General features: G+C 45.6%; 1 long non-coding RNA gene across 1 annotated transcript; it reads right to left on the minus strand.

Annotated features, from left to right (window-relative positions):
* Positions 1–3004: 3004 nt before the first annotated feature.
* Positions 3005–13693, minus strand: LOC109307603. Its single transcript, XR_002100304.1, has 3 exons — positions 13601–13693; positions 13412–13417; positions 3005–3015 (listed from the first exon to the last, which is right to left on the minus strand). It is a non-coding gene; the product is annotated as an uncharacterized LOC109307603 (long non-coding RNA).
* Between the last annotated feature and the right edge of the window lie 685 nt (positions 13694–14378).

Here is a 14378-nt window from a genome sequence, read left to right on the forward strand (position 1 = left end):
AATAGTCTGTATTCTGCCTCTTCTTTTCCTTTTTAGTTTTTAAACATGTATAGTTTAGACATTCATTATGTTAGCTGCATAAAATTTAGCTTGGTCACTTGTTTGAATGGTTTAAGGTAAGTTTTTTGCTATATTAGAATGAAAAGCAACTTTTTCTTATTTTCATCATTGATCATGAGAGAGGGCACAATTTTGTGCCTGGTCTGGTTAATCTTCAAGAGAAGTTTACAATTTTGCTGAATTATATTATGGAATGTAAATATAGGATAAGGAGTGTTAGAAAAAAAATCACAAATAATGTGAGAGGAGCTATCCAAAATGTATTGTGTTTGCATACTTTTGTAACACCGGATTAAAAGAATCCGAATAATTTCATTGCATTCACTGAAGGCATAGGTAGTTATCTGATACTTAGCATGACCAAATCTTAATTCATTCTGAGTGCATCTACATGTGCATTTGATACGAGATCAGTTTACTTGAAAGTAAACTACTTGTAAATAAATGCTCCCGGTAAGGCATCTAAATGTGTAGGGACATGGCATCAGACTTGCTGCTCTTAGCACCAAACTGCTGCCACTTCCCATGGTGCTGCAAGGAGCCCCTGTTGCTACCAGGGGAGAGCTTTAGGCTCCAGCTGCAGCTGCCAGAAGCCAGTAGCCATCATGAAAAGCCAGCTCTGCTCTCTTTTCCATGACCAACCACTTCCCTGGCCTGGAGAAGCAAGCACAGCACAGGGGCAGCATGTGGCAGCTCTCTCCTCAACACCTCTGCCTTTACATGCCATGGCTGCTCCAGCCCCTGCCTCTAGCAGCAATAAACGCTACCTCAGAATCCTGCTGTTCACTGCATTGACCCTGCTGGTCCACCGTAACAACCGCCGGCTGGCCCACAGCTGTTTGGGTCCTCCCAGCTCCGCCATGTGAAGTGACTGCCTGCTTGGCCACAGCACACCATCTCAGGGCCACCACCACAGCACAACTGCTGCCTGGACCCCATCCAGCTGGCTGAACTACAGCAAAGATGCTGATGATGGACTGCTGGACGCCACCACCGAGGCTGCCCTCACCCTCCTGAGTCTCCAGCCCTGCTGCATCTGGGCTGACTGGGCCAGCCAGGACTGGTGGCTGCACATTGTCCAGCAGACTTGGGATAATGAGCAGTGGCTGGAGGCATTCCAGATGACCTGGGCCACCTTCTAGGATGTCATGGAGCAGCTCCAGCCACACCTGGAGTGGCAGGACACCAACATATGGTCGTCCCTCCCTGTGGACACCCGGCTGACCCTCAGCCTGCTCATGTTGGCCAAGCCTGCCAGCCTCTAGTATGTGGGCCATCTCTTTGGGCTGGAAAAGGCCACTAATGGAGAGGATGTCCTGCAGGTGTGAGGTGCCCTCCAGGACATGCTGGGTCACACGGTGCTCTGTGTGCACAACTGCCTAGTGGTGGTGGCAGGGTTTCATGCCCTGGGACTTCCCCAGTGCATTGGGGTTCTGGAAAGGACCCACATCCCCACCACCTGCCCACCTCAAACTACCACCCCTGCTATAACCGGAGGGGCTTTCACTCTGTTCTGCTCCAGGCCATCATGGACCACCATAGCACCTTCACTAACAAGAGCACTGACTGGGTGGGAAGCATCCACAAAGCCCACATGTTCTACATCTCTGTCCTACCAACCCTGGTGCACAGTAACTGCTTCATGCCAGAAGTGCTGGACCTGCAACTGGGCACCATGGTGGTCTCACTTCTCCTTATTGGGGATCCCACCTACCCACATGACAAGGAACAACGGACAGAAATTATTAGAGAGTAGGTTTAGATTAGACATCTGCAATAACTACTTCACAGTTAGGGCAGCTAGGAGCTGGAACCAACTTCCTACGGAAGTGGTGCTGGCTCCTACCCTGGGGATCTTTAAGAAGAGGCTTGATAACTACCTGGATGGACTCATTTGAGTCCAGTCTTTTCTTCCGCCCAGGTGGGAGGTCGGACTTAAAGATCTACAAGGTCCCTTCCGACCCTACTTCTATGATTCTATGATTCACTCCTGCCCTTGCTCATATGACCCTACACTGGCAAGTTGGATCCCCCTCTAGTCCCACTTCAACTGGTGCCCGGACCAGACCTATGCCCTACTGGAGTGTACTTTTGACTGCCTGAGGGGACACAAGTGCATCCTTACTGCCCTCTTGAGTCATAGTTGTAGCATGCACAGGGCCCTGGCTGTGGGCAGTGGTGAACCTGGGGCCACATTGGGGCTGCCAACAGTGGCTGCTACCCTGAGTGCAGCTTCAGGGCCTGCAGAACCCTCAACAATAAGCTGTTTGTGAGAGATGGCAAGATTTTCTGCTGGCTTCATCGAGGCTGCCTTCCCCAGCCTATTACCAGGCTGGGACAGGTCAGGTCTTGGAACTGCTGCCATGGCTCCAGACCCTGCTGTGCCCAATCCCAACCCCCAACCCTGAAGGCCAGCTGCTCTCCTGTGCTGCTGTCAAGCCCATGGTATCTGGACTCAGAGGCCATAGGGCTCCCAGATGATTGGGACAAGGAGATGCCCACACCCCTGCCCTCCCTGCAGGGGACCTCTCTAGGGAGGTGCCTTGGGGCCAGCTTCTCCCTGCTCTGGTGCTACACCCTGACTGTGTCCCTGCTGTGCATGTCATGGGTGTTGCATGAGGAGGTGTTTGTGTGAACCAAGGGGTGCCCCATGCACTATGCCCTGCTGCTACCGATTGCCATGGTAACCTGGCCACATCTGCACATCTGGTATGGAATCCTGAGCTTCTTTGCTGCCCCACAAACTATGCCACTGCCTGGAAGGTTACCTGGTGACATGGCCAGCCACACATCATGGCTGGGGCTGAGGCTGCAGAACTGTTGGAATAGGCACTGGCCCAGGCTCCCCAAGCTGCTTGTGGAGGCTGTAGGTGGGGAGCTCAGTGGGATGGGCTGCTGGCATCCTAAGGGAAACATAACCATGGGTACCAGGCCAGAACAGAGGCTTGGGCAGGCCTGCCATACTACTTTATACAGCATAGCTGTTGCCTGGTTCATGGGGTGTGAGAATCTCTGTCAGTTGCTGCAAAAAGGGCATGGACTGGTGGGCACTAACTGACCAATGATTGTGGTCAGTGATGGAGACCCACAGTACTTGCAATCTTGACCTTTATGTGGCACTGCCATGCTGACCAGTCATGCCCATGCTTCTGTATCTAGCCTCACAGTCCCTCATACACATGGGCATTGGAATGCCTGCCCCACATGAACTAGTGCTGCACCTTTGCCTCTCCCCACAGTGCCTCAAAGTCACTATTCTCTTCCATGAACCAACTGGGGCCCCAGATGGTGCACACAGGCATGGGCAATGAAGCCATTTGGGGCTTCTGTGCTGGCTCTCTGGGCCTCTGTGCAGCTTTCCCTGTGCTGCCAGGCCTGGGCAGCTGCCTGCAACACCCAATGCAGGGGCATGGTGTGGGACTGGCAGCTCCACAGCAAGCCAATGCCCAGAGCACCTGTAGGCTCCGGGCAGGCTGTTGAGAGTGGGCTGTGGGCAGTGCTGGCCAATGTGGCAGGAGCCTGCAGCATCTTTCACACGTGGACAGTGAAGGGCTTGGTAGCCATGCAGCACTGTGGTGCCAGGCAGAGGTGCCAGGGTGCAGGCACACTGGTATGGCTAGCCTGAGGCCTGCCAAGTGGGACACAGGCCTAGACTGGCCTCAGGCTGCTTGCACATGTGCCCAGTGTTCAAAATCCCTGCAGGCTTTTAAGGGTCTGATGCTGGTGCTGCCATAGAGGCAGGCCAGCCCCGGGGCAGGACAGGCTTCCAGCCCCAGAGTCCTAAGGCGAGGCTCAGGCTGCCCCCACTAGTGGCAGGGCTGACTGGGGACAAATCAGCTCCCAGTTGGCATCTCAACTTGCATTACTGCCCAGTAACTAAATGCAAGTAAATTTGCTATTTGCATTTGCAGGTAGCAAATTTATTTGTGAGTAGCTTCATTTACTGCACCTGTGAGTAGCACCATTTACTGTGTGTGTGTAGATGCTTGCTCTTACTGTGCAGTAAACTATACTACTGTGGAGAAAAGCATCTCATGTAGACACACCCTCTGAGTTGAAGTTAAAATGAAGGCTGAAAGATTAAAAATATTTGTATAGTCCACGTGATCTAATATGATGAGCACCTTACAATTATTATTGAGTTTAGAGTCTCCTTGTGAGGAAAAGTTATTACCACTACTATTTTACAAATGAAACAGAATTTTTAGGCCCAATACACCTATCTCTCATTAAAATCAGTGAAAGACACCTAAATGTGGGTTGGGCCTTAGGGGGGCACCTACACATGAGCAGCAAGGCTGCTCCAACAGCACATCAGAACAGGCTTGATTAATCAAGTCTTCTGGAGTATGGTAATTACAGCACTCTGGGAGACTCCAGTGTCTCATGTATTAGCATCCCTGTACTGGAAAATGGTGGTGGGGTTGCTTTAGCTAAAGTGCATTCAGCAAGCTTTAGTGAAAGTGCCCCCATTGCCATTTTTCAGCCCAGGGACACTGGTACATGAGACATTCTGGGTGCTTTTATATTAAAGTATCCCCCACCTCCTGGAGAACCTGTATAATCACTGTAGATGCCTAAATACCTTTGAGGATCTAGACCAGAGTGAGGGCATTTTTCCACATTGCACTTCAATTTGCTCAAATATAGATCATGTTAATGCTAGCTTGACTTCAGAGCAGTCACACCTTAAGGCTAAAAACCTTCTCTGATTGCCTCTACCTGCACAGCTGTGACTTTCCACTATAGGGCTAGTGAGCAGGGGCAAGTCTAGCAACTACAGCTATGAGTTGATACTACAGGTCTGGTGAGTCAGGAAAAGCTTCTATCCCTGCTTTCGGTGGTAGAGGGCGAGAGATGTGGGAAGGTAGGAACATGAAGCTGTGGGACAGAAAGTTAATGAAATGGGGTGGGTAATGAAATGGGAAGTGGAAAGAAGATGGGGGTGGCAGAAGGGTAGTAAAATGAAGTCAGCTACTGAAAGAAGAAAAAAGTAAAAAACAATATTTTAAGACTATATAAAAAAGGAAGTAAATTAAAGAAGATCTCATGTTTTAATAGATTTGAATTTGGGACTGTGGATCAGGAGTTATGGGTGCTTCTTAAGGTGCTTTGGAGGTGGGAGTGGTGAGGGAAGGCATTTTCTGGGAGAGGTACTGCCCCTACCCTGAAAAGGAAGTCCTGGTTCATAGGGACTTGATCTCGCCCTCTACTTCCCCCCAACCCCTCTAGCCATCCTAACCCCACCCCATCCATACTCTGAGACCTGTCTCACTGGCATATGCTTTGCAGGCTGTTTGCACAGGTTGCAGCCCTGTACCTTTAGGAGGGGGAATTGGCTTGGTGCTAGAACCCTTCCCACCCCACAGCAGTAGAATTTAGGAGATGGAAAGTTTGTTCACACAGAACAGGATTGTGGAGGAGCAACATTGTATCCAGTGATGCAGAGGACTGCAGCTTAGGTAGTTTGTCAATGAAGAGTGGTCACACATTAATGGAACGTGAGCTGAGTAAGATGGGTCAGAGATAAAACTGCCCTGGTGCAGTGTAAATTTAAGCTGCCTAAAATGTGCTGGAAGCTAGTTTCAGGTGTTAATGTGTGGACAATCCAGGGGTTAAGAGCTTTACGATCAGCCTAAAATGAATGTGCAACAAGGCCCTGACTTGTGCGTAGACACAGGAAATGTGGTGACAGCACTGGGAATTAAACTTGAATCCACTGAGCCCTAGTCCATTGTCCTTTATATAAGAACATCCAAAGCCCATGTCTTCCCAATGTGGCATAGCATTTCTTTAGGCAAGGTTTATAAAGAGGCCTTCCAGTGTTTTTAAAGTGGCTGAACAAAGAGATAAGATTTTAAAATTTAGAATAAGTCTCAAATTCAGAACAGAGTGAAATTTAAGTAGTTGGTACAAACATCTAAGGCTTAAAGTTGTTGATCTCAACATCTCACACTACATATTGTGAAAATACTGGAACTTTGGGAGCCACCATAGAAAAGAGTTAGCTACTGGCAATATAACACCAAACTCCACATATTGAGGACAATTTTTCAAATATCCTCAAATAAAAAAAAATCTGTAATGAAATATTCAGATAAAACTATTCAGATACAAATTTATGTTATGTAGTAATTATTTTTAAATGTATATAGGATGCATTTTTGTGATCACCTTGTAAGGAAGTTATGGTGCACTCTTCCTATTTTTTTAAGCTTTTTAGTTAAACAGTCTTGATTTTTACAATTCAGAGTTGCTTATGTTATTTATTTCCAGTTTCAATTTCCTCTTTACATTACATTGTGATAAGATATTTTATTATCTAATTTTAGTTTTCTACTGATTAGTTTTATTTCTGTGGCACTTTAAAGACCTGAGTTTTGGAGTCTGTTCGAAGATAAGATGAATAGTTCGGGTCTAAGTGGAATTTGCCCCAGACATTTAATTAGCATTATAACAACCAACAATACAGCATTTAAAATCGCAATGTTATTTGATGATTCCTTTGACAGGAAAGCTTTAAACAATGTTCAAAGGAATTAAATGCAGAAATTATCTCGTAGCAGAACTCGCTGTTTTTGAAAGCAGAAAAAAGATAAATGTCTAGTCAGGGTGAAAGAATTTTTTTTTTGGTAAAACATAAACAAGAATAATCAAAGTGTGAACGAACCTATACATTGCCAAATGTTGCATGTCAATTTAAGTTTAATTAGAATTATTTGGAAGTTAGAACTCCTTGAAATGGTGAAAGTATCTTGATTTGCTCAACCCTGTTTAATGTCATTTATTATTTTTGAACAATTGAAGTTTCATATCTTTAACATATTTTATTATTTGTACATCTGAAGCACCACATTCTGGCTACTTCAGGGAAAATGGCATAGGCACAGACCCAGATAGCACACATAAGGATAGGAAAATATCCATATTCTGGTTTCAAAGAACCAGGAATCTGTTCAAGGTGTCAATGTTACAACATATAGTCATAAATATAGAGACTATGAACCTTGGCTCAGAGACCTGTTCAAAATGTTTCCATTATGGGAGGCCTGCATACCAATCTCTCCAAACAAGCTGCTTCCTGACTGAGTGAATGGAGAGAATCATAGAATCATGATCTCACAAGATTTCCAATGCATTATTCATATCAAAGTTAGCTAAGTCTTTCTGAATGAAAATCCTCTGTAAACCTTTTGATGCTTGAGCAATCATGGTTACTGAAACTTAAAATGGTGAATTTGAGTTTATTATTTGCAACAGTTCCATATCCTGTGACTTCCCAGGGAACTTAAGAGTCTAAAAGTCCTATTCACAACTTCCTGGAACTTTATGAAGTCATATACCAGGTACCATTCTTAACTGCTGGCATTGCACACCCACTCTGTACAAATGGGCATACTAGGCAGCACAGACTCAGGACCAAAATACAGATCATGATACCATTGGTATTCACAGTTTAAGTTAGCTTCCAAATTGTGAAGTTGCCAAGGTGACATAAAGCCTTCTCTCTTGTTGCCTACGCACTGTCATCATTCGGATAATTTATGGTGCTGTAGCCCTCAGATTCCCTGACGGTGGACTAGAAATTGCATAGCTTGTTGAACACAATAAAGATTCATCAGCTTCTCTTCAGGTAAATATAGCAATGAATGTGGAGTCATTTGATCCCTTTACCAAACAGGGAAAAGACACTACTTAAAGCCATTCCACAGTGGGAGAAGAGGAGAGAGTTACTACATAAGAAAGAGAATAAAATATAAATTGTTAAAAACCGTAATTTGCCAGAGGCTGATGAATTCATTTCATTTAATGTCATTACATTACAATTTTTTTCAGATGCTTAAGTAAAAAACAGCTCTTTAAGATAAAAGGCATGTGTTCCAGCAACATGTATTTCCATTCTATCTCCCTTGACCTTTTCCTGTAACATTCTGTGTTTTCTTTTACTGATCTGTCTTGTCATTCAACCAAAATAAGTGTTCAGAATCTTTTTCTCACCATTAGTAATGAACCTTTGCGTAGCCTGGGAAATCTACCTCTTTATATATAAAAATACTTAACCAAAGCCTTTGCTGTCAGTAAGGTTGAAGGGACATCTCTACCAACTAATAAACATAGAATGGATTTAGCAAGCAGATTCAGAAAAGTAAGAAAAACGGGTAAAAATGTAGTACAGCATTAAAAGAGAGAGCCTTGAGACTCACATGGAAGATTAAAGGATTACTTCTATCTTGGAAGCCTTTGAGAATGAAGGACCCAAGCTGGCCTGTGTTATCACCAATATGGTTTAACACTCTAATACTGTTTTGTTTTTTGTTTTTCTGCATAAGATAAAGTAGTTACCTGAATGAAGGTGTCCTGATGAACCTACCAACAATGAGGCTAGAATAAATTCAGAGAGACAAGGCAGTATAGTCCACTACAGTCTAACAAAAACTTATTGTGCTGTAATTCAATTTGCATCTTTATTCTTTATCTAGGAGATTTAGCCCTCAAGCATTTTATATTTGCCTGCAAAATTATATATATAGGATAAACATCTACTTGGAAGGAAACTGTACAGTCAACCTTCTAAACATTTTTGGAAACCTTATAATAATTTATATTAAAATACAATCATGGAGTTTTAGTGTGGTACTAAAGTACTAAATAGCAAAAGATAGCATCAGAATGCTTCAAATGGAATCAGGCAGAGATTTCCATCCAGAAAAAGATATCACTAAAAATGCCAATTCAGACATGCTAAAATATTTTATAACATTTTCTGCACTTGAGCGAGAAGTTGGTCCTTGGCTCTGGAGTGAGATGCACAGGTGGAAGCCTGTTGCACCCCTGTTGAGCCTAGGGACCCCCAGGACCCCCCCAGTGGGACCCTGACCCAGACCTCTAGCACAGCCAGAGACAGGGAGGGAAGGACCTCAACCCCAGACAGCTGCGGGGCAGCTGAGTTTGAGTCAGGAAGGAGCACGCCCCTCCCCCCCCCACCTTTTACTTCGCCCAGCCGCCAGGGAGCCACATGACTGGAGCCTCACGAACAAGCCATACCCACAAGTATGCAGGTTTGCCTGGTACGTGTGTTAGCATAGAGTTTGTACAGAAGGGTGAATGCCCGAGGCCCTGCCTGTGAGCCCCTAGGGTAGGTAGTCACTGTTAGCCAGACTACCACCAGTAAAATGCATATGGGCACACACTGCAGTACTAGGGTCTCCTCAGGGTCTGTGCTGCCCCCTCCCCCTTCTCCTCAGAGGCCTCCACCCAGACGTATTCCATAGTTCCAGGTTTCATGCAGGCAGAGTCCCTGCTCTTGGCTGTGAGGGCTGCCTGACACTTTTTCAGGCTCTGGGGTCTGGGAGCATGGCCACTTCCCCTTGTGAGGTCTGCTCCCTTTTGAAGTCTCTGGTGCGCCAGCTGGAGGAGCTCCAGGCCACAGTCCAGAGACGGCGTACCATCAGGGATGGTGAGTGGAAGATCGACTCCTACTACCAGGCCCTTCACCCCCTGGAGGTGTAGGGTAGACCATGGTCTCCTTCCAGGACAAGGGAGGACTAAAGGACCTCCCATGCTGTCCAGCCAAGGGGTTGGACCAAGGTGGTCAAGGGCCCCAAGGCCCCCCGCACCAAGATCCCCACCCTGCTGGAGCTTTGCAACAGGTATGAACCTCTTGCAGCCCCAGAAAAGCCTGCTAAGCTGCCAGCTCCAGTAGACAGCACAGACTCAACTATAGCTACCGCCCCCGTGTTCCCAAAGACAAAGTGTTTGTCATAGCAGACTCCAACCTGAGGGGGACGGAGTAGGCAATCTGACACCCCTACCCCTTAGCCCAGGAAGTTTGCTGCTTCCCAGGAGCCCCTATATGAGACACTGTGGAGAATATCCATGAACTCCTCCAGCCCACTGACCACTACCCTCCTTATCCATGTGGGCACAAATGACATGGCTCAGAGCAATCTCAGCTGGGTCATGAAGCATTACAGGGATTTGGGAGTGGGACTAAAGGGTTTGGGGGCACAGGTGGTATTTTTTTGAATCCTCCAAGTCTTGGGCTATGGCCTGAGGAGGGAGAGAAGGATTGAAGTAGTAAACCAAAGACTGTAGTACTGGGGTCATCGGGAAGGTTTCGGCTTCCATGACCACAGTCCTCTCTTTGGTGAGAGAGGCAGTGAGCTGCTGCCTGAGAAGAGCTTCCTCCATCTTTCTCCGCTGAGGAGGAAACTCTTCTGGAATGAGCTGTGGGCAAGGCAAGGGCCCCCAAAGGAACACTTGCCTGCCTGTACACAAATGCCAGAAGCTTGGGGAATAAGCAGGAGGAACCTGTCCTCCTGCTTAACACAAATTATTATGACATCATAGGGATAATGGAGACCTAGTGGGACTCCACCCATGACTGGACCACAGGTATAGATGGCTATACCCTGTACAGAAGAGACTGAGTAGACAAAAGGGGCAGGGGTGTAGCTATCATTTACTTTTATGACCAGGTGACCTATCACCTGGACAAGGGGGAAGAGATTGATGTTGTTTATTTTGACTTTTAAAAAGCCTTTGATCTAGTATCCCATGATCACCTCTTGGCTAAACTGGCCAGCTGTGGCCTTGACCTCACAATGATCCACTGACTGGGGAAGTGGCTCCATGGTAGGACCCAGAGGGTGGTGGTTGATGGAAGCCAATCATCTTGGTGTGTCGTCACCAGTGGGGTGCCTCAAGGCTCTGTCCTAGGGCCTATACTATTTAACATCTTCATCAATAATGTGGACATTGGTGTCAGAAAAGGACTGGCCAAGTTTGCCAATGACATCAAACTCTGCAGTAAAGCATCCAAATCTGAGGACAGGAGGGTGATCCAGGCAGATTTTGACAGGCTCATGAAATGGATGGATAAGAACCTGATGGTGTTCAACACTGAAAAATGCAAGGTTCTCCACCTTGGGAAGAAAAACCTACAGCATGCTTATAGACTTGGCAGTGCTATGCTAGCTAGCACTATGGACAAAAGGGACTTGGGGGTCATGACTGACCACAAGATGAACATGAGCCTTAAATGTGATGCTGCAGCTAGTAAAGCGAACAAAATGATGGCTTGCATTCATAGATGCTTCTCAAGCAAATCCTAGGATGTCATTCTCTTGTTGTACTCCAACTTGGTGAGGCTACAGCTGGAGTACTGCGTCCGGTTTTGGGCTCTGCAATTTATAAAGGATGTGGAGATGCTTGAGAGAGTCCAGAGGAGAGCCACGTGGATTATCAGAGGTCAGAAAAACAGATGTTATGATGAGAGGCTGAGATTTATGGTACTCCTTGCCTGGAAAAGCACAGGCTCAGGGGTGACCTGGTATTCACCTGTAAGTTTATCGGGGTGCTCACCAGGATCCGGGGGAACGTCTGTTCACCAGACTTTCCTAGGGGATGACAAGGTCAAATAGTCAGAAACTCTTTCAGGACTGTTTCAGTTGGACACAAGGAAGAACTTCTTTAGAATCTGAGCCTCCAAGGTCTGGAATAGACTGTCGCTGGAGGTGGTTATCTTGCTGGGATCCTATGACCCCAGCTGACTTCCTGCTCCTGGGGCGGGGGGCTGGACTCAATGATCTTCTGAGGTGTCTTCCAGCCCTAATGTCTATGAAATCTATGAAATCTATGAACTTCACAACTTAGCATAAAGAAATTACTCTTTATTTTCTATCCCCTTCTTTATATACATTTCACAAGCTTTTGTTTACAGAACCTTGCATTAGAGATTTTTTCTACTAGCTTTAACAAATTTTAATCAGTATTTCTTAGAATCATTTGTGTCCTGTTTTTTTTGTATGTCTTTTGTCTGCTTCATAAAAAATGTACTTCCATGACACTACTGTCATGTCATTGCTTGTTCTTATTTGCTTCTGATGTTATGTACCAAAAACTGGAGACGAACAATATACAGAGTAAACCAAAACAAAACTAGGAAGAAACATTTAAAGATAAAATATTGAAAGACACTGAATGCCTCCTCCTAACAGTGAGTGCTTTCTTCTTCCTCTGAAATTAAAGGGTTGAAATCACTTTATGAGTCTAGAGGCATAACATTTAAGGGAGCTCTTATAAATATGTTATTAAGGACTGATATATTGTTATGCAGGCTATTATGGGTGCACTGATGTTAACAATAGAAATGCTTTGTATATGTGACAAAGGCATATCTATCTTGTCTAGGGACAAAATAAATTGCTCCATACCCAACTGACATAAACATGCCAGGTTTAGCCCTCCCTCCCCACCCCATCACACACAACAGACACAGCAGTACTGACAGAAGGGTGCTTGGCTTGGCTTAGCTTGTGTCTTCAGAAAGATAGGACAGCAGCACCTGCAGAAAAAACTTCTGTCGGCATGTTCTGTTAAGGCAGGGGTGGGCAATTATTTCAGCTGAAGGGCCACTTAATATGTTTTAGTGAGCTGTAAGGGCCACAAGGGCAGCTTTGCTACTTGACAGGTACCCCACCCCCTGGTTATCATCTTGGGATCAGAAGTCCTGCCCCTAACCCCCGACTTTTGCCAATAGAAATCCCTCCCATTGCCCCTGGAAGTACTTCTTTTGGGGAGGGGGTTTGCTATCTTGGAACCAGAAAAAGAATCATATGCTAAAAATTAAACATCTATTATAACATTTTAATTTTATTTCAAAAACTATTTTGTCCTTATTTATGTGTGTTTGCATAATGTATATAGAGGCTATTGCATAAAAGCTCAAAATAATGTCTTCCTCTTGCACATGGCTGAGGGGGTGGCTGTGTGTGTGGTAGGGTGTTGGGCAGGTGTGTTGGTGGGTGTGGGGGTTGTGTGGGTGGAGGTTTGTGGGGGATATGGGTGGGGAATTTCCTAGATTTTAAGGGTTGCAAGGGACTTTAATAGATCATCAAGTCCAACCCCCTGTCCTGGGCTGAAAAGAGTGCTAGGGTCAGATGACCCCAGCCATGTGCTTGTCCAGTCTCCTCTTAAAGACCTCTAGGGTACAGGAGAGCACCACATCCCTTGGAAGCCTGTTCCAGATTCTGGTAACCCTTACCGTGAAGAAATTCATCCTGATATCTAGCCTAAATCTGTTCTCTGTCAGTTTGTGGCCGTTGTTTCTAGTTATCCCAAGAGGCACCCTGGTAAACAGAATATCTCATATTCCTTGCTGCCTGCCTGCCCTACTCCCATTCCAGCCCCCCTCCCCCCAATGAATTTGTAGATGGCCACAAGATCACCTCTCATCCTTCTTGTGCAGGCTGAAGAGATCCAGGTCCCTCAATCACTCCTCATAGGGCCTTACCTGAGGGCCCCTAACCATATAAGTAGCCCTCCTCTGGACCCTTTTAAGGTTATCCACATTCTTCTTGAAGTGTGGTGCCCAAAACTGGACACAGTACTCCAGCTGTGGCCTTAACAATGCTGCATACAGAAGAAGTATCACCTCTTTAGACCTGTTTGTGATATACCTGCTTATGTATTAAACAGTGCAGTTAGTTGTACTTATCATTTTGCCACATTGATGACTCATGTTCATTTTAGAGTCTACTATGATTCTGAGATCCCTTTATGGCACTGTGCTACTTAGAAGGTCATCTCCCAATCTGTATGTGTGCTGGTGCAATCTGTATGTCTTTCTCCCTAGGTGCAGCCCTTTTCATTTATCTTTGTTAAATTGCATCCTGTTCTGTTCTCCCCACTTTTCCAACCTGTCCAAATCTGCCTGAATCTATTCCCTGCCCACCCATGTGTTTACTTTGCCCCATATTTTGGTGTCATCTGCAAATTTGGGCAGAGTGCTCTCCATGCCCTCATCCAAGTCACTGATGAAGATATTGAACAGCACTGGTCCATGGACTAAAACTTGGGGGACCCCACTACCCACATCTTTCCAGGTCGATACCAAACCATTCACTACCACTCTTTGGGTGTGTTCCATAAACCAATTCACCACCCATCTGACTATGTAATCATGTATGTCACAGCTGCTTAGTTTGTTTGTAAGAATGGGATGAAACATCATATTGAAGGCCTTTTAAAAATCCAAGTAAATAACATCTACCTCAATTCCTGCATCTACCTATTTTGTGACCTGGTTGTAAAAAGAAACAAGGTTAGTCAGGTAGGATCTACCTGCTATGGAATCCTTGATGGTTGCCCTTCAGCATTATTTCTTCTGTTGAACTCCCACAAATGTGTTCCTTAATAATTTTTTCAAAGATTTTCCCAAAGATAGAGGTGAGACTAACTGACCTGTACTTATATTGGTTGCTCTTTCCTCCCTTTCTTAAAAACAGGGGCCACACTGGCCCTTTTCCAGTCATCTG

This window comes from Crocodylus porosus, unplaced genomic scaffold (genome assembly GCF_001723895.1).
Source record: "Crocodylus porosus isolate Cpor-Errol unplaced genomic scaffold, CroPor_comp1, whole genome shotgun sequence".
Taxonomy (NCBI): domain Eukaryota; kingdom Metazoa; phylum Chordata; order Crocodylia; family Crocodylidae; genus Crocodylus; species Crocodylus porosus.